The sequence below is a fragment of the Vulpes vulpes genome, chromosome 5 (assembly GCF_048418805.1).
Source record: "Vulpes vulpes isolate BD-2025 chromosome 5, VulVul3, whole genome shotgun sequence".
Lineage (NCBI taxonomy): Eukaryota > Metazoa > Chordata > Mammalia > Carnivora > Canidae > Vulpes > Vulpes vulpes.
This window is the reverse complement of record NC_132784.1, coordinates 96646364-96667174: the sequence shown is the minus strand read 5'-3', so window position 1 is coordinate 96667174 and position 20811 is coordinate 96646364.

The following is a 20811-nucleotide window of genomic DNA, read 5'->3' as shown; positions in this document are numbered from 1 at the left end:
AAGTTGATAACAAAATACCTAAAAAAATACAAAACTGCCAAGCAGCTATTATTTTTTTAATAGGAAAGACCTATATATTTATATTAGAAAGTATTATCGTGTATTGGAAAAATAATTCCAAGGAAGCCCACATTAATTGATGTATTCTTAAAAAAAATGAGACGTCCAAAAATACAAAAAAGGAAAGAAAGAAAGAAAGAAAGAAAAAAAGGCAACCACTCATACAACTCCCTGTATTTCTTCATAAAATACAACCATTCTTGAAAGTATTTATTCAGTGTTTGTCTTCCCCACTGAGTTATTATCTCAGTGAAGAAGAGGCCTCCATAGTGGGTTCTCAGTAAGATAACTTAGCTCAAATTATAAACAGACATCAATAACACACACACACACACACACACACACACACGGACATTCAAGCCAAACTATTGCACACACTCCCACATGCAAGCCTCTCTCACACACACACAGAAACCATTTCAGAGTGGGATCACTTCACTTACAGCTTGTTATTTCTGATGCTGGTCACAGCTTAGTTAGTACAACCCTCTCCCCAACAGATACTCAGAGAGTCCCTTTGCCGTCCCCCCTCCCAGTGTCCTCTCTCAGAGCTGCCTGGTGAGATGCACCATAACAGTTCTTTTTCAGTCTGGGCCACTCATAGAGTCCTCTGAAGAACTTTTACAAATGCAGGTGCTCAGGCCACACCCCAAACCCAGGACGTCAGTGTCTCGGGATGAGATCTTGGAATCAGGATGTTTGCAGCCTCTGGGAAATTGCTCAGGCAGGAGAGGTGAGAGACCCTAGAATCCTTCTCAGGGCAAAGGCTCACTGAGCCCCAACTTTGGGGTCCCTTTAGGAGTGGGGGCACCTGCTTGGGGAACATCATCACTTTGAACTGCTTTCCTTGGTAAGGGGCTAAACCCCTGAGCTCATAGGCTGAATTCAGTTGTAGTGTCATCAGTTAGATGTTGGGATGAAAAGAGGATCATGAATGAATGTTCATGTTGTAACTTCTACTGGACATTCCTTCCTGGTCCATAGAAAACTTACTGTTTTATGCTGATTGTGCTACTTTGCTCAGGTTGCTGTTACAGACATCACAGACTGGACAGCTTGGTCCATAGACTGATGTGCATTGTCTTGTGCTTCTGGAAGCCAGCTCAACATGTGAGGATGTGAGTAGGGTTGGTTCCTTCCGAGGCTGTCAAGGAGAAGCTGTTCAAGGAGAAGCTGCTCCAATGGCTTCTGGAAGTCTTCTGGCAATCTTTCTTTGGGGTTCCTTGGCATATTAGAGGCATTGCCGAGTCTTTGCCTTTACATTCACATCATGTTCTCCCCGGTTACCAGTTTGTTATAATAGGATGTACCCCCAGAAAGAGTCTAGTGGAAGAGACACACAGGGTGAGGTATGGGGAAAGAGCTAGGAGCTTCCACAGTCTCTGATACGTCATCTTCCCCATATCTCCACATATTTACCAACCTGGTAGGAAGCTCCCAAACAGGTAGTTTTATTTTCTAAATTAAATTTATTTTTATTTAAATTCAATTAATTAACATATAGTGGGTTATTAGTTTCAGAGGTAGAGTTTAGTGATTCATCAGTCATTATATAACACCAAGTGCTCTTTAGATCATATACTGTCCTTCATGCCCATTACCCACCTACTCCATTCCCCAACCCCCTTCCCTCCAGTGACCCTCAGTTTGTTTCCTATGGTTAAGAGCTTATGGTTTGTCTGACTGTCTGATTTCGTCTTGTTTTATTTTTACCCTCCCTTCTCCTAGGCTCCTCTGTTTTGTGTCAAGTTTTTTTTTTTTTTAAGATTTTTATTTATTTATTCATAGAGACACACACAGAGAGAGAGAGAGAGGCAGAGACACAGGCAGAGGGAGAAGCAGGCTCCTGCAGGGAACCGGATGTGGGACTTGATCCTGGGTTTCCAGGATCACACCCCGGGCTCAGGCGGCGCTAAACCGCTGCGCCACCGGGGGGCTGCCTGACTTTTCTGTTTTGTTTCTTAAATTCCACATATGAGTGAAGTTATATGATTGTCTTTCTCTGATTGACTTATTTCCCAAGCAGTTACTTTAAATTTTTTTTTTTTTAATTTATTTATGATAGTCACAGAAGAGAGCTCAGAGAGAGAGAGAGAGAGGCAGAGACACAGGCCGAGGGAGAAGCAGGCTCCATGCACCGGGAGCCCGATGTGGGATTCGATCCCGGGTCTCCAGGATCGCGCCCTGGGCTAAAGGCAGGCGCCAAACCGCTGCGCCACCCAGGGATCCCCCAAGCAGTTACTTTTAATAGGAACTTTTAATTCCCCAATTTCCTTATATTGCTTCTTGAGAGCTTTGGATTTTACTTTAAATCTTTATTTTATAAAACTCAGCTTTTTCTCATGATGCAATTCCTGTGATTTTCATTACAGGCAAAGATGATTTCTGCTCACCATTTTATTTATGGTTTCCTTATCTGAGCTGAACTTTTTATAGCCATGACTCACTTGTCAACATGACACAGCTTCTACTTCATTAAAATCTGGATGCCACTTGCAACACCTCAGAAACACTATACCTTTATCAAATAATTTGAAATGAACTTGCATAATTAAAGTTGTTATATGATCTCAGAACACAGGAGTCCAAAATAAAGGGCACAAAATATTATCTTTTTTGGTGGTACATTTAAGTGGAGTGCTTTATAATATGTCTAATTAATCCTATAGGTAAACAGATACAGTTTTCTGTGGGATGAGATACACACACATATTTATTACCTAAAATACTGTTTTCCATTATAAAGAATACTTTATAGGTATTATAAGAACATTTAGAATACAAAGTGAACTAGTAGTTTATTGTAGGATTCGGACACCCACCCGATTTTCATCAAACTGGGCATTTACGTTGCTTTATTTAACTGCTTTCACATTTACTTTTTCCTAATATTTCCTTCTTTCATCTAACGTGCCACCTCAGTGTATCTTTTCAGTTACACAAAAGAGAAGGGAGTAAAATGCTGCTATGAAATAAGACCTCTGGATGGTATGGACTTTGAATGGAGAGTAGCTGAGAAAAGGCCTATGGTTCAAAGATTGAGGATAAGGTCAGGTCTGCTGCTACAAGTAGATGTCAGCTTCATATGGACTTTCGGAGAATATATATATATATATATATATATATATATATATGTAAATATGTATTATATATGTAAATATATTTACATATATATATTTACAGTTCACACCAAAATTATGGGAAAAGTATAGAGATTTCTCTTGCCCCCCACAATACATATCTTTCCCCCATTATCAGCATTCCTTGAAGAATACCTTTGTTACAATGGATGAACCTGCTTTGGCACAGTATAATTATCCAGAGTCCATAGTTGACATTATGGTTCACTGTTTTGTATATTCTGTGGATTTGAACAAGTATATGATGACTTGTATCCATCATTATGGTCTCAGAATTTTCACTGCCCAATAAAAACCTATGTTCCCACCAAATCTTAGCAACTGCTAAGATTTTATAATATCCATAAGTTTTGCCATTTTCAAACATCACATGGTTGGAATCATACAGTATGTAGGCTTTTCAGTATGTTTAAAATTCTTCTCTGTCTTTTAATGGCTTTATAGCTTTTTTGTTTGTTTGTTTTAAGCACTGAATAATATTCCATCATTTGGATGTAGCACTGTTGATTTATCCCCTTTATCTCTTCACCTATATCTTGGTCACTTCCAGGTTTTGACAGTTATGAATAGCTGCTATAAACATATGTGTACATTTTTTTGCATGAACGTAGTTTTTGAATCTTTTGGGTAAATATCAAGGAGCACAATTACTGGATCACTTGAAAAGTGTATATTTAGTTTTGTAAGAAACTGCCAAACCATTTTCCAAGGTGGCAGCACTGTTTTTGCATTCCAGCCAGCAAAGCCTGAGAGTTCCTGTTGCTCCATATCCTTGCTAGCATTTGGTGGTAGTAGAGTTCTGGATGTGGGTCATTCTGATAGGTGTGAAGTAATAGCTTCTTGTTTTAATTTGCATTTTACTGATGACATATGAGGTAAAGTATCATTTCATGTGCTTGTCATCTGTATGTCTATTTTGGGAGGTGTCTATTAAGTCTTTGGCCTATTTTCTAATTGGGTTGTTTTCTTATTGTTATAAGTGTTCTTTGTATATCTTCAATAGCGTTCCTTTATCAGATGTGTGTTCTGTGAATATTTTCTCCCAGTTTGTGTCTTGTCTTCTCTATCAACACTGTTTTTCACAGGGCAGAATTTTTAAATTTTAATTAAGTCCAGCTTGTTCAGTTATTTCTTTCATGGGTTGTGCTTTTGGTGTTGTCTAAAAGTCATTGCCATGCTCAAGGTCTTCTGGGTTTTGTTGTATATTCTAGGAGTTTTATAATTTTACATTTTATGTTGAGATCTGTAATCCATTTTGTTTTAATTACTGTGAAAGATACATGATCTGTGTCTAGATTCTTCTTTTTTTGTGTATGGATATCAAGATTCCAGATCAATTAAGTATATACCATTAAATTAATAAATATACTATAAATTGTGTAAACATTCTTTGTAACCAGAACACTGCCTAACACAGATATGTAGTTATTAATTTTTGTTGAATAAATCAATACATCCTTATATTTGTGGTTGATGACCCATAAGTGAGTCAATAAATAATTAAGAACTCAACATTTTCACTGCTAAGTGTTATATACTGCTAGGATACAAAAATGAAATATGACCCTTGTTTCAGGTTCATAGCAAAATCAAGTAGACATGAAAAGTTCCAACAAGAAATAGTTTTTTGATAATAGCCAGTATAAATGGTATAATTGGATGAATTTTACATTTATTTTCTTCTGTTTTCTTCACGTCCATCATTAAATTAATTGTGATTTCTATTTATGTATAAGTGAATGATTAGTTCAGATGTTCTCCTTGGTTTTATTTTTTTATTTTTTAAAGACTTTATTTATTTATTCATGAGAGACACACACAGAGAGAGAGAGAGAGAGGCAGAGACACAGGGAGAGAGAGAAGCAGGCTCCATGCAGGGAGCCTGACATGGGACCTGATTCTAGGTCTCCAGGATCATGCCCTGGGCCGAAGGCAGGCACCAAACCACTGAGCCACCCAGGGATCCCTTCTCCTTGGTTTTAAATGATTCTAGGTTGGGCCTAGAATCATCATTCTAGGCCCAATCATTTATCATTACTAATTATAATTCTAGATTATATATGCAAATTTAAAAATAATATGTACTGCATGCAAATAAGGGAAAAATACTTTCCCCAGAAATTCTAAAGTTTGGGTTGACCCCTGAGGATTGGATGGCTTAGGGAAGGCTTAGACCAACTAAATCTTGGATGAAGAATATCTGACTTACTTCTCACAGTTCTGGAAGCCGTAAAAGTTTGAGATCAGGATTCCAACATGATTGTGCTCTGGTGAGAGCCCCCTACCAGGTTGCAGGCTGTCAACTTCTTTTCCTATCTCACATGGTGAGCTTGCTCTTTGACCTCTTCTTATGAAATCTCTAGTCCTATTTACTAGTGCTTCCCTCTTACAATCTCATTATTTTCTCAGATTCTTACCTCTCACTATCATCACACTGGGGATTAGGTTTCAATATATGAATTCTGGGGGAAGAAACTATTCAGCTATTAACAGGGATGATGATTATGAGGTGGCTCTCAAACCAGTTGTATATGGAATCCAGGGCTAAGACACTTATCTGTAGCAACAAAAGAGAGCCAATTCAAGTGTGATATGACTAATAATTATTTTGACCCATAAAATATTTTAAAACCTGTTCAAAGGAATACTTTTCCTACATTTTTTTAAAGATTTTATTTATTTAAGTAATCTCTACACCCAACGTGGGGCTTAGACTCACAACACTAAGATCATGCATCAACTAAGAGTTGCATGTTCTTCTGACTGAACAGGCTGGGCACCCAATTCTCTTTGGAGGTAGAATGTTGCCTGGAGAACAGAGTTTTGCACGGGAAATAGAATGGTTGCAGAAGAGTCATGAGCTTTCGTTTGAGCTGTGGTCTTCATTCAGTTTTTCCTTTCCCAACACAAAATAAGAGTAGGATACAAGACCATCAGTAAAAATGAATCTTCGTGGCAGTGATTTCTAAATAGGGCAAAGGAAAGAAAGCATTCTCCCTCAGGGAAGTGAATCAGACTCTGAGGGAGGAGTAGGTAGTTTGAAAAAGTCCCTTCCTGTCCAGGGGATTCTGATGCACCATGCCTTCTAATTCATTATGAATCTTGCCTTAATTTCATCCACAGTGAAACAATGTAGAGAAGGTGATGAATATGGAAGAAATAAAATGTTATCATTATCATCCTATTCTTGGTTGTGCCTGATACTAAAGCTGAGAGGAATATGTGAAAATATAAGTGATAGCCCGAGATGGAGGGAAAATAGCTAAAATGGAAAGAGATAATAGCTCTGGCTATATGTAGTCTAAAAAATGTACTATCCTTTATGACGATAATGAACTGTGGAAGGTGTGTTGGCATTTGTTAGTAATCAAGGTTTGGATCACTGAATAAGTCAGTGTGATTTCTGCTGTGTGACAGATGGATCAAGTTGATTTTACAAGAAATCTGACAATTCTGTTAAGTTCGGATAAAGATTTTTTTTCCCAGATTTATTCTGTGGTCCCATTGAATTCTTTAAAACATAAAAATTGTTATTTAAATTATATTTGTCTGTTTTGGTGGTTAACATATTTTATAAGGATTTTCCCCTCTTTTTAAATTAGGGAAGTGCCAGTTAAAATCACATAAGTATATTTAACTAGAATTCAATAGTTTCTGCAAGTTCTCGTTCTGCAGTGAAGTGGTGATATGCAGACACTGTAGAACTGCCCCAGGGAAAAGTTTGTAATACTAGGAGATTTCCTGTGCTCATTTGGATTTACCCAATGTTGTAAAATTGAATCATTGTGAAATATCAGATATTCCCTGAATGACTTCATCTTACTATCAGATTCCTCATCAGAGTATTTCAGCCAATTCTTGTCTGATGTTATTACTTCAGTGACTTTTGAGAAGGGAAATGGAGCAAATTTCTTTGTTGTATTGATAGACCTGAAATGACACTTCTTTGGGCAAAACAGGATGATCTTGAAACTAGAGCTTTCCATATAGACAAGTGCCAACATTTTGGAAATAACACAACTTACCTTAGAGACTGTTCTTAAAGTCTACATCATGTAAGCCTCTAAGTATTCATGTTAATTGATTAGTAATTACAATATGGAAAATTTTCTTTTATGTAGTTTATTTTGCCTTTTGTTGTTGTTGTTGTTGTTGTTATTGTTGTTGTTAGAGAGTAGGGGAGGGGCAGAGGGAGAGATAGAGAGATAATCTTAAGCAGGCTTCATGCCCAGTGAGGAACCCCATCACAGGGCTGGATCTTTTGACCCTGAGATCATGACCTGAGTAGAAATCAAGAATCAGAGGCTTAACCAACTGAGCCACCCAGGTGCCCCTTATTTTGCTTTGGTCATTTCAGAGCATACTCTGGTAGCTGGCACGTTTGTATTCTTGTAGTACAATGATGAATGATGCTTACATAGTATCTCAAAGGTAGTATAAAAATCAAATTCTGTGTCACCAAAGAAACATAAAACCAAAAGAATTGTGTGACACATGCTTTATTATGTTGATTTTTTATTTTGAAGATAATGAGATATTTAGCTGGAATTCTCCACTTCTCAGCTATATAATTTACAATACTGATTTGATTTACTATATTTGTATATTATTAGTTATATGTTAGTCCAAAATTGTATTACTCTTGCACATTGCTTGCAAAAAAACATTATAGAGCTTTCCTTTCTGAAGAGAATAGAGGCTAATAAGACCAAGAGAGATCTTATAAGAAGTTGAAAAAATATGTATAAAACACTATAAACTATTACATTGCATGATTCCAGTAGTATTTATATATGTAATTAAAAGGAATATAAATTTATATTTCTGTCATGATTTTTGGGTCCAATTGGGTGTCTATATAAACATCCTTTAGTCATCTCAGGACCAAGGTATAAATGTAATCATGTGCCATTGACACTGAAGATTAGTAATCCAGAAAAAAAAATTGTTTAAGCACATTCTGTGAGAGAACTATTAATATATCCCTTACCCAGCCCCACAGCACATACTAAAATCTGGTTAGTGAAAATCAGGTGTGGTTTATTTATTTGCAATATCCTTTTTTTAAAATACTTCATGAAAATAACTGAAGGACTAGTATAAAATGCATGAATTTACAATGTGGAATGGAATCTATAGGCATTTTCTCATACAATTAAATATAATTATACACAACTATATATAAACTGTATTCAGCAAGGTTTTGTTTTTCTCTCAGTCATTTTAGGCTAAGTTATGCTCTGGAAATAGGCAAGCCTCGAATCTCAGTTGCTTGACATACCAAGTTGATTTACTTCTTGACTTCCTGTCTGACGCAGGTTGCCCTTTTCTCTGCTCCATGTTATCTCCACACAAACACCAGACAACTGACTGATTCTCTCTGGAAATTGCTGGTCTGAAGGCAGAGGGGAAAAAAAAGGCAAACCATGAGCTGTAAGGTTTACAGTTTGGCTTAGTAGTAAACACATCTCTTCAGCAAGTATCTCACATTTCCTGAGTTCAATAGTGTGGAGATGAATAATCCTCCCATAGGGAGGCCTTCCCTGGTGGAGTACACCTACAGAGATGGGCAGCAAATATTTTGAACAATAATATATTCTAACAAAATCACAGTAATGTATTTATGTATATGCATATTTATATATATATTTATGTATATTCTAATAAACTTCAAGTTACTTCTCATTAAGGAACCAAAAAAATAATCCTTAGACGAAGCATAGTTAAATGTGATTCAATTCATATTAATTTGTGGTTTCGTTTTGTGGATCCAGTACTTTTACTGCTGAACTGTTCCTTATTTGATTTTTTAAAATCATTTTTTCTTATTATATAAAACTCTAGTATCCTACATCTGTAGCTGCTGCAGGTTATTTTATTCAGCAGTTGCTTAATATGCACTCTTAAATATTCACAAATAGGGTACAGTTCCTACTTCTCAGAAGCTCACAGTTTAGTTGGGGGAAATGATTACATTGAGTATTGTGATGATGATAAAATGAGAGTATGTGTAAATTATTCTGGTGGATATTATTTCAAAAATTGTGAAGTGTGCTTTACATAGATTTTCTCATTTGATACAGTAGAGCTGCCACATATAGATTTCATTAGTTTTTAATAATTACAGATGAGGAAATGGGCTTCAGGTGGTTAAGTGATGTGTCTAAAGTGAGACAGCTATGCTCAACTCAAACCAGGTCATGTACTCTAGAGCCTAAACTTTTTTCTATCACACTATATTCTCAGCCCTTATTTTTATTTTTCTGAAAATGTGTTGTTTTCAGTTTATATGATCCTAAGGTTATTTACTTTGTGTTTTGCATCTGGGTTTTTTGCCATGCAGATGGCTATTTTCTATCACTTTTGATAGGGTAAGTTACCTGTCCTATCTGCTTTAAGTTCAAAACTGAAATATACATCCCATTGGGCAAGACACGAGAGGTATATCACCTTCTGCACATCTTCATTCAACTTCCCCTGTAGGAACCATGTAGGAGTCTTTTATTATTTATCCACTTCAAAATGGATCAATTTATGTTCAATGTACTTATTCTAAAATGAAAAAACAATTAAAACTTTGTGATGAATAGGTTTAAGTACATATAATAATTTTAGCTACTGTCAGTTTAAATTACCAAGCCTCAGCTCCATGAATAATAAAATTATCCAAAATATTTCTACTGAATAGAGTACAACCTACTTTCTAATAAAACTGTTGTACACTTTTCTGGTGCTCTGCATGAAGCTTTCATGCTCCCAAAAGACTGATGAAAATTGTGAAAAACTCAAAATTGCTTTTATGAGTTCTAAAGATTTGAGAACCATCATAGTTTCCTTAGTATATTTTTTAAAAGATGAACTAAATTGTTTCTCTGTAACTATGGAGAATAAACTTAGAGATAACTAGATGGAGTCATATAATGCCTACGTATAAGGAAAATTTTCTGTTTCTTTTTTTTCACATTAGAACTTTTCAAAAAATTTGAACACTTTTGGAGGTGCAGAGTTTTAAAAAATCATTGTAGATGTCTGGGAGAATCCAGATACCTACTTGCAGAGATGTGATGGAAGGAATGTAGCATTAGAAAAAATGCTAAGGGGGGAGGAGGGCGGGTGTTGGAGGGGAATGGGTGACGGGCACTGAGGTGGACACTTGACGGGATGAGCACTGGGTGTTTTTCTGTATGTTGGTAAATTGAACACCAATAAAAATTAATTAAAAAAAAATGCTAAAGATACTATAAGACTTTCCTTGTAGCTTTTGGTTTTCATCATTGAAGCAGGATTTCTCTGTCTTCTACCCATTGCATCCCAATGAAAACTTCCCCAGACACAAATGAGTGATGGACACTTTTTAAATTTAAATTCCAATTAGTTAACATGCAGTGTAAAATAACTTTCAGGTATACAATGGGAACCGAGAGTTGGTATTTTTTTTTTTTTTTTTTCTATGGCTTCATGCCTTCTTAGCAATGGCAGGTGTGTAAACTGCCCCTTGACTTGTGATTCCTGCTGCTTGTGTGTCTACCCCAGTGCAGTGAGGCCATCCAGACGCTCCCCTCGCTCTTTCTGTTTTAGAACAAGGCTCAGTGCTTGTGCCCCTCTGGCTTTGAGCTCAGCACAGGTTCTGCCAAAGAAACCTTCCCGAGAATCCTCCCTCCATCTACAACCGTGGTGCCGTCTACCCAGTTCTTAGTTAACCTATTTTGAAATTTTGGCATTGTCCTCTGGCAACTCCCACGGGAATTTCACATCCATGTTATCCTAGTGCCTCACTCAAAACTTTGAATTTCACATCCTGCTCTTCAGCGTTTCCTAATTTGTGAGAGCGCAGTTAGGTGATGTTCTCAATACCTGAACTCCGAGCACCGTCACAATCACCTTTTTTTGACTAGGATTAATATTTGGAACTGGGATGCTTTACACTTTGTGGTTTTTGCTCTGTGGAACTTATGAATCGTAGCGTTTGTTTAATTTATGATATTGGGATATAATGCTCAAATCCTTGGAGTCAAGATGTGAAGGGGGGGATTATTTAATATTATTTAATACCCGGGAAATATTTAATATTTCTATACATCACCCAGTGCTCGTCACAAGTGTACAACTTAATCCCCATCACGTATTTAACCCCCTCCCCTGCACCCCCCGCCGCCCTGCCCCTGTCATCTCCCTCTGGTATCCATTAGTTTGTTTTCTATTAGAGTCTGTTTATTGGTTTTCCCTCTCTGTTCATTTTTTTCTCTTAAATTCCACATATGAATGAAATCATGGTATTTGTCTTTCTCTCACTGACTTATTTCATTTAGCATTGTCCTCTAGTTCCATCCATGTCATTGGCAAATGGCAAGATTTCATTCTTTTTTATGGTTAAGCAATATGGTTAAGCAATATGCCTTTATCCGTTCATCTATGGCTATACACTTGGGCTGCTTCCATAGTTTGACTATTGTAAATAATGCCACTGTAAACATAGGGGTGCATATATCTCTTTGAATGTGTTTTTGTATTTTTGGGGTAAAAACCTACTGGTGCAATTACTGGATACATAGGGCAGTTCTATTGTTTAAAGTTTTTTTTTTTTTATATTTGAATTAATGTTTTCATTTTCTTTAGGTAAATACTCAGTAGTAGAATTACTGGATCATATGGTAATTCTATTTTTAATTTCTTGAGGAGCTTCTGTACTGTTTTCCATAGTGGCTGCACCAATTTACATTCCCACCAACAGTGCATGTGGGGGTCCTTTTGCTCCATGTCCTCACCACTTGTCATTTTTTGTCGTTTTGATACTGGCCTTTCTGACTGGTATGAGGTGATATCTCATTGAGGTTTTAGTTTGCATTTGCTTGGTGATTAGTGATGTTGAGCATCTTTTCATGTGTCTGTTGTCTTCTTTAGAAAAATGCTTATTCAAATCCTCTGCCCATTTTAATCATATTGTTTCCCTGGTGTTGAGTTGTATAAGTTTGTTAAATATATTTTGGATATCAACTTTTTATTGAATATGTTGTTTGCAAATATCTTCTCCCATTCAGTAGCTTGCCTTTTATTTTCTTGATGGTTTTCTTCACTGTACACAAGAGACGGTTCTTTTGTTTCAGTCTTATTTCTCTTATTTACATTGGGTGAATTCTGTTGATCTATTTTCAGATTTACTAATTCTTTTTTTTTTAATTAATTTTTATTGGTGTTCAATTTACCAACATACAGAAAAACACCCAGTGCTCATCCCGTCAAGTGTCCACCTCAGTGCCCGTCACCCATTCCCCTCCAACACCCGCCCTCCTCCCCTATTGTTTAAAGTTTTAAGGAACCACCATACTGTCTTCCACAGCAGCTGTCCCAATGTATATTCCCACCAACAGTGCGAGAGAATTCCCCTTTATCCACATCCTCACCAACACTTGTTTCTTGTGTTGCTGACTTCATTCATTCTGACAGATGTGAGGTGGTATCTCACTGTGGTTTTGATATGTATTTCCCTGATTATGAGTGATATTGAGCATCTTTCCATGTGCCTGTTTGCTATCTGGATGTCTTCTGCCCAGTTTTAATTGGATTATTTTGGGGAGGGATCTTGAGTTGAAAGAGTTCTTTATATATTTTTGATACTAACCCCTAGCTGGCTATGTCATTTGAAAATATCCTTCCCCATTCACTAGGTTGCCTTTTGGTGTTGTTGGTTTCCATTGCTGTGCAGAATCTTTTCATTTTGATATATTCCCAATAGTTTATTTTTACTCATGTTTCCCTTGCCTTAAGAGACATATCTAGAAGATGTAGCTACAACCAATGTCAAAGAAATTTCTTCCTGTGCTCTCTTCTATAATTTTGATGGTTTCCTGCTTACATTTAGGTCTTTCATCCTTGAGTTTATTTTTGTGTGTGGTGTAAGAAAGTAATCGAATTTCATTCTTTTCCTTGTAGCTGTCCAGTTTTCACAGCACCATTTTTTGAAGAGGTTGTCTTTTTCCCATTGCGTATTTTGTTCCTTTGTCGAAGATTAATTACAATATAATTATGGGCTTATTTTTGGATTTCTATTATTTTCTATTGATCTGTGTATCTGTTTTTGTGCCTACTGTTTTGATTACTACAGTTTTGTAATATAATTTGAAGTCTAGAATTGTGATGCTTTCAGTTTTGCTTTTCTTTTTTGAGGTTTCTTTGGCTGGCTATTTGGGAACTTGTATGCTTTCAAACCAATTTTAGGATGGTTGTATGTCTGGGGAAAATGCTGTTGGTATTTTGATTGCCATTGTATTAAGACAAACTATTGCTGTAGGTAGTATAGACATTTTAACAATACTAGTCCTTCCAGCCCATAAGCATGAAGTGTCTTTCCATTTCTTTGTGTTTTATTACTTTCATTAGTGTTTTTTGGTTTTTAGAGTATAGGTCTTTCAACTCTTTGGTTAAGTTTATTCCTAGGTACTTTATTATTTTTGATGCAATTATAAATGGGCTTATTTTCTTAATTTCACTTTCTGCTGCTTCATTATTGATTTCTAAAAATGCAATGGATTTCTGCACATTGATTTGCATACTGTGACTTTACTGAATTGAATCAGTTCTAGTGTTTTTTTGGGGGAGTCTTTTAGGTTTTCTATATGTAGTATCATGTCATCTGCAAAGAGTGGGAGTTTTACTTCTTCCTTGCAGATTTGGATACCTTTTATTTCTTTTTGTTGTCTAAGTGCTGTAGCTAGAATTTCCAGTACTGTGTTAAATAAAATTGGTGAAAGTGGATGACATCCTTGTCATGTTCCTGAACTTTGAGGAAAATCTCTCAGTTTTTCCCTATTGAGGATGATGTTAGGTATGGGGTTTTTCATAGGCTTTTATTATATTGAAGTTTGTTCCCTCTAAACCTATTGTGTTGAGGGTTTTAATCATGAATCGATATTGTACTTTGTCAAATGCTTTTTCTGCATCTATTGAAATATGTCATTCTGTTTTGATCCTCTCTCTTATTGATATGATGCATCACATTGATTGATTTGCAAAATTTGAGCCACTCTTGGATCTCCAGAATAGATATGATTTGATCATGGTGAATGATTTTTTTAAATGTATTATTGCATTTGGTATGATCATATTTTGTTGAGGATTTTTATGGCTATGTTCATCAGAGATATTGACCTCCAGTCCTCACTTTTTGTGGTGTGTTTATTTGATTTTAGTATCAGGGTAATACTGGCATCATAGAATGCGTTTGAAAATTTCCTTATGTATTTTTTGGAAATGTTTGAGAAAAATTGGTATTAATTCTTCTGTAAATATTTGGTAGAATTTGTCTGTGAAGTTGTGTAGTCCTAGACTGGTTTCTAGTTTTTTTTTTTTTTAATTATTATTATTCAATTTCATTTCTGGCTATCAGTCTGTTCAAATGATCTATTTCATCTTGGTTCATTTTTCCTAGGATATATATTTCTAGAAATGTATCCATTTCTTCTAGGGTGTCCAGCTTGTTAGCATATAATTTTCCATGATATTCTGTTGCAATTGTTTGTGTTCTGTGGTGTTGGTTGTTACTTTTCCTCTTTCATTTGTGATTTTGAGTCCTCTTTTTTTTTCTTTTAATAAGTTTGACTAGAGGCTTATCAGTTTTGATCTTTCGAACAACCAGCTCATGTTTCAATGATTTGTTCTTCTTCTTTTTTTTTTTTTCTATGTCATTCATTTCCAGTCTAAGCTTTATTATTTCCTTCCTCCTGCTGGCTTTCTTATTTTGTTTGTTTGTTTTGTTTTGTTTTGATTTCTAGCTCCTTCAGATATGAGGTTAGGTTGTGTGAGATTTTTCTTGCTTCTTGAGGTGGGCCTATATTGCTCTAAGCTTTCCTCTTGGAACTGCTTTTCCTGAATCCTGAAGATTTTGGACTATTGTGTTTTCTTTTTCATTTTTCTTCATGTTATTTTTGATTTATTCTTTGATTTCTTGGTTGACCCATTCATTGTTTTGTAGCATGTTATTTAACCTTCATGTATTTGTGCTCTTTCCAGATTATTTTCTTATGGTTAGTTTTCAGTTTCATAGTGTTCTCAGAAAAGATGTGTAGTATGACTTTGATCTTTTTGTATTTGTTGAGACTTGTTTTGTGGCCTAATATGTGATCTATTCTAGGGAATGTTTCATGTGCACTTGAAAAGAATGTGTATTATGCTGTTTAAGGATAGAATGTTCTGAATATGTCTGTTAAATCTATCTGGTCCAGTGTGTCAATCAAAGTCACTGTTTTCTTACTGATTTTCTGTTTAGATGATCTGCCCATTGTGTAAATGGGGTGTTAAAGTCCCCTACTATTATTGTATGACAACCAATGGTTACCTTATGTTTGTAATTAACTGTTGTATGTATTTGAGTGCTCCCATGTTGGGTGCATAAATATTTACAATTTTTACCTCTTTTTGTTGGATTTATCCATTATTATACAGTGTTCTTCTTTGTCTCTTGTTACAGTTTTTGTTTTAAAGTGTTTTTTTTTTCCCCAATATAATTATGGGTATCTCAGCTGTCTTTTCACATACATTTTCATGATAAATGTTTCTCCATCCTTTCACTTTTGATCTGTTTATGTCTTCAAGTCTAAAACGAGTCTCTTAAAGGCAGCATATAGATGGGTTTTGCTTTTTTTTTTTAATCCATTTTGTCACCCTTTGTCATTTGATTGGAGCATTTAGTGTATTTACATTCAAGGTAACTCTTCATATGTATTTATTGCCCTTTTGTTATATTTTGGTTGTTTCTGTAGGTTTTCTGATTCTTTCTTTCATGGTTTGCTGGCTTTCTTTAGTGATATAGTTAGATTTCTTTCTCTTCATTGTTTGCATATGAATGTTTTTGTTCGTTGTTCCATTAGGTTAGTGAATAGCATCAACATATAGCAATCTCCATGCACTTGATGGTTGCTTGAGTTTAAATCCATTCTTTACTCCTCTCCCCCTGACCCTTTAGGTGTCTGGTGTTATATTTTACATCCTTTTATTTTGTGAATCCCTTGACTGGCTTTTACAGATATATTTATTTTTACTACTTTTGTATTTCCTACGTTTCTTACTCTTGCATATGGTTATCTTTTCCACTCAAAGGATCCCCTCTAACATTTACTGTAGGGCTTATTTAGTGACTATGAACTCCTTTAGCTTTTGTTTTACTAAGACATTCTTAAATTCCTTCTATTCTGAATGATAGCTTTGCTGGATAGAGTATTCTTGAATGCAGATTTTTCCCTCTGCGATTCGAATATATCATTATACTCCCTTTTGGCCTGTAGAGTGTCTGCTAAAAAAATCTGCCAATAGCCTTATGAGGTTTCCCTTATATGTAACTATTTTCTCTGGTGTTTTAAAAAAATTCTCTCTTTATAACTGCTTTTTACCATTTTAATTACAATGTGTCTGGGTATGGATCTCTTTGGTTTGATTTTGTTGGGGTTCTCTGTGCCTCCTGGTATGGATATCTGTTTCCTTCTCCAGGTTGGGGAAATTGTCCAGTATTATTTCTTCAAATAAACATTCTGCCCCCTTTTCTCTTTCCTTCTTCTGAGAGCCCTATGGTGCAAATGTTATTACACTGGAAGGAATTGCTAAGTTCCCTATTTTTATTCTCATTTGGCATAATTTTTTTCTCTTTTCCTCTTCTTGATTACTTTTCATTACTGTCTTCCAGGTCATTAACTCATGTCTCTGCTTCTTCTAGCCTGCTATTTATTCTATGAAATGTATTTTTAAATTTTCTTTTAAAGATTTATTTATATTAAAGAGAGAGTATTCTCACATGTGAGTAGGGGGAGGGACAGAAGGAAAGAATCTCAAGCAGATTCCCTGCTGAGCATGGAGCTGGATGTGGGGCTTGATCTCAGGACCTATGAAATCATGACCTGAGCTAAAATCAAGAGTTGAACACTTAACCAACTGAGCTACCCAGGCACCCATGTATTTTTAATTTTATTTATTGTGCTCTTCATCTTTAATTTTTTTTAAATCTCTGTTTTAATGGTCTCACTGATGTTCTCCACTCTTTTCTCAAATCCAGTGAGAATTTTTATGATCATTACATTAAATTCTCTATGGGGCATTTTAATTACATCCATTTTGCTTATGTCTCTTTCTGTGGTTTTGTCCTATTCTTTCATTTGAAACAAAGTACTCTGTCTCTTCATTTTGTCTAACTCTGTGTAAGGAAAGTCAGCTATGTCCCTTGCTCTTAAAAGTAATTGCCTTATGAAGAAGAGGTGCTGTAGTGCCTTGCAGGGCAGTGTCTTTTCAACAGAACCTAGTGCTTCAGGAGTATGTCCTATGTGTGTTGTGTGCACCCAATTATGTCCTGGCTACTTTTCCCTTCATTTCAGTCATCTGCAGAGCCTCTTTTTGACTGTTGTAGGTAATGTTTGATTTCCAGTTGGGCTCCGTGGGTAGTTTTAACAAAGTATACATGGATCTACTTGTGAACTGAGACCTGCCATTGTGACCCCAGGACTGGGGAGGTCTGTGTGGAACTACAAAGTGTGGAATGTGGGTAAGGCATCCAGTTTGAAAAAGGTGTGCCTGGGGCTTCCGCAGGGCCTGCTACTGTACCAGGACCAAGGCCCCACAAAATGTGTGGGTCAGATTTGCACAGGTCTTCTCGGGGAGGATACCCATAGCACTGGGATTAAGGCAGAGGTCACTGGAAAGGGTAGATCCATGACCTGGTGTAAGCAAGTTATGTAGTAAGTGTCAGTGTTGTGCTGGTTCCCACAGGTGGCTTTGTGTTTATGAGTGGGTGATGGTGAGGGTGGTGTTGGTGTTGGTGATGTTGGTGAGTAAAAGTGGAGGAGATAATACTTGCCAGCTCCTTTGTTCCTGGAGAAGACTTTCAAGATCCCTGCCCCTCTTGATAGAAGCTCTGAAATGAGTAAACTACTCTACATTTGCTATGCCCTAGGCATTGTTTTAACTGTTGCATATATCTTAGAGGGCTGTTTGTTGTACCATCTCTAATGGATTTAGCTTTCTGTTGCCTGCAGGGCTCTGCTAAAACTGAGCCTGATAATTTTAAGAATTCTAGACTTTAAGTCCCTCTACCTGTAAGAGCTCATGAAATCTAGCCCCTCTCACTTTCAAAGCCAAATGTTATGGGAATTTGTCTTCTACACAGTCTCCCCTGTCCATACCAGTGGCTCCCCATAACCCTACCTCCAATAGCTTTGTCATACATGGACATTATCCACTTTGCTCCCCATGGTGTCTTTGTCCTTCCTACCCTCTTCAAGATGGCCACTTCTCTACTTTTATTTGTGGGGTTTGTTCTGCTACTTTTGGGGTCATTCTCTGGGTTATTTATGTTGATATGAGTGTTACCTGGTTGTATTCATGGGATGAGGTGATCTTAGGGTACTCTTATTCCACCATCATCCTAGCCTCACTGCAAAACTATTTTTAAAGAATCCCCCTACAAATATTTGGAACATTTAGAGATTAGAAAATAGATTTTGTCTGCAATAAAATACCTGCCATGTTAATATTTTGTGGCATTTTTATAGTATAGGTTCACTCTTTGTGCTCTATATATGAAATGCCAATATGAAGCTTCCAATATAGATTTCATGGTTAGTTTCCTCACTGAAACATCAGTTTAGAAAACTTCATGCTTTGAAATATTTTGAAATAAATTTATTTTCCATGCAGTTGAGGCTTAGTAATTTGAGGGTATATAGAACTATTATATGTATTAACTTTATTTACTACATTCTAGGATTTTCAATTCTTTTTCATTGTAGAGCATACTGAACTTAAGTTGCTATTTTATTTGAATCCCAAAGATAGTGTAAACATGTCACTTTAATTTGCTGCTTTTTGAGTTTGAATATTAGATTTGGCCTGTATTGCTTGACTAGGTCTTGATGTCATCTCTGGCTTTAAATCTTTCCAAGTGATTCTTTAATATAAAAATTAATGAAGTATTGTTTGGTTGATTGATCCTGCTAGGTAAAATTATTGGACATTGTCAAATGGGAACCAGTTTGATCTAAATTATAAAGATAATTCCTTTGAATAGACTAAAACTACCTGACTCATAATACATGTTCACATAAAGATTTATTGAATGAGTGAGTGGATGAATGCATAAAATGATATAAACCCACTCTATATTAATACTTTAGCCATTTTTCTCCCTTGCCATTTTCAAGTTCTATATAGATAGCCATGTCCCTTAGAGGATTGATGCATTTTAAAAACACATCTGTTTTGGGAGCCTGGGTGGCTCAATTGGTTAAGTGTCTGACTCTTGATTTTGGCTCAGCTCATGATCTCAGTGCTGTAAGATCAAGCCCCATGTTGAGGTCCACACTGGGTGTGAATCCTCCTTAAGATTCTCTCCTTCTCTCTCTGCCCCTCCCCCCAAAATACATTTGTTTTGCTTTTTATTAAAAGTGTATATTTGTCTATTACATTCTTATTTGTATGTATGTAAAGTATGTTCCTATTTGTAGGTATGTAAATTGTATGTATGTTCCTATTTGTATATGTAAAGGGTATGGGACTACCGTATTGTTTTTTAGTTTATTTATTTACTCACTAAATCTGTATTATTTTCTATCATCCTGATCCGATGCATAAATAAGACATAGTCTCAATAAGTGAGAGAAATAGAAGTGTTTGCATTTAATTATAAAACAATCTGAAGCATGCATACTCTGTAAATAATAGGCACAGTGTACTTTGGCATATTAGAGAAAGGGTGACTTTATGGTAGAGGAAGTCAAAGGAAGATGAGTAGTCCTTTCCCAGGAACAATGGAAGACAATGAATAAATCCCAGGTCCAGAGGACTGGGTAAACACAGATAATCAGAAAAGTGGGAGTAAAAGAAAGTAGCAAGAAACAGCTTTAAGTTTAAAGGAGGAAATATGGACATAAGAGACTGGAAGGGAATGAAGAAACCCAGGCTCATGAGAGAGTATGGAAAGGGAACTAAAAGACCAGTGTCTTTCTGTAAACGAGACTGCCTAGGAGAATGAGGTAAACATTCTGTAGGACTCTGGATATCTTCTCTTCTCCAAGTTGTAGTATGTTTCCATTACTTCTAACTGGTTACAAACTTTAAAGAAAGTTTAATCTCTTGATATTTGTGCATTCCAAAGAGTACCCTCACTAGCCCTTACCTCTTTCATATATGGCTTGACATTACGTTCAATCTTTGGATGAATCCAAATTCTTGTATGCATCTGAGCTGGTAAGAGTGTAAGAAGCCAGGGGTGGGTATATAGATGTGGCGGGAGAGCAACTGTTTCTCATGTCAATTTTCTTTTCCTTAAGTTAGCTTTAGATCATTTCCACCAGTGAGATTTCTTACTCACTTTTTTTTTTTGAAGGCTTCATGAATAATTTATTCCATTTGAAGTTTTTTTTTTTTTTTTTGAAGTATAAACCTTTTCATTTCCTCAATCACAATTTGTACAACTCAGCGTTATGGCATTCGGCAGCAATAGTGTTTGTTCCTTATTCTTTTTTTTTTTTTTTTGTCACATTAAAAAAAAAAAAGCAATTGGACCATATTAAATGTCACTGCTAAACAACAACTTTAAAACGCCCCTTCATAAAGTGACCAAGCTATTTTGAGAGAG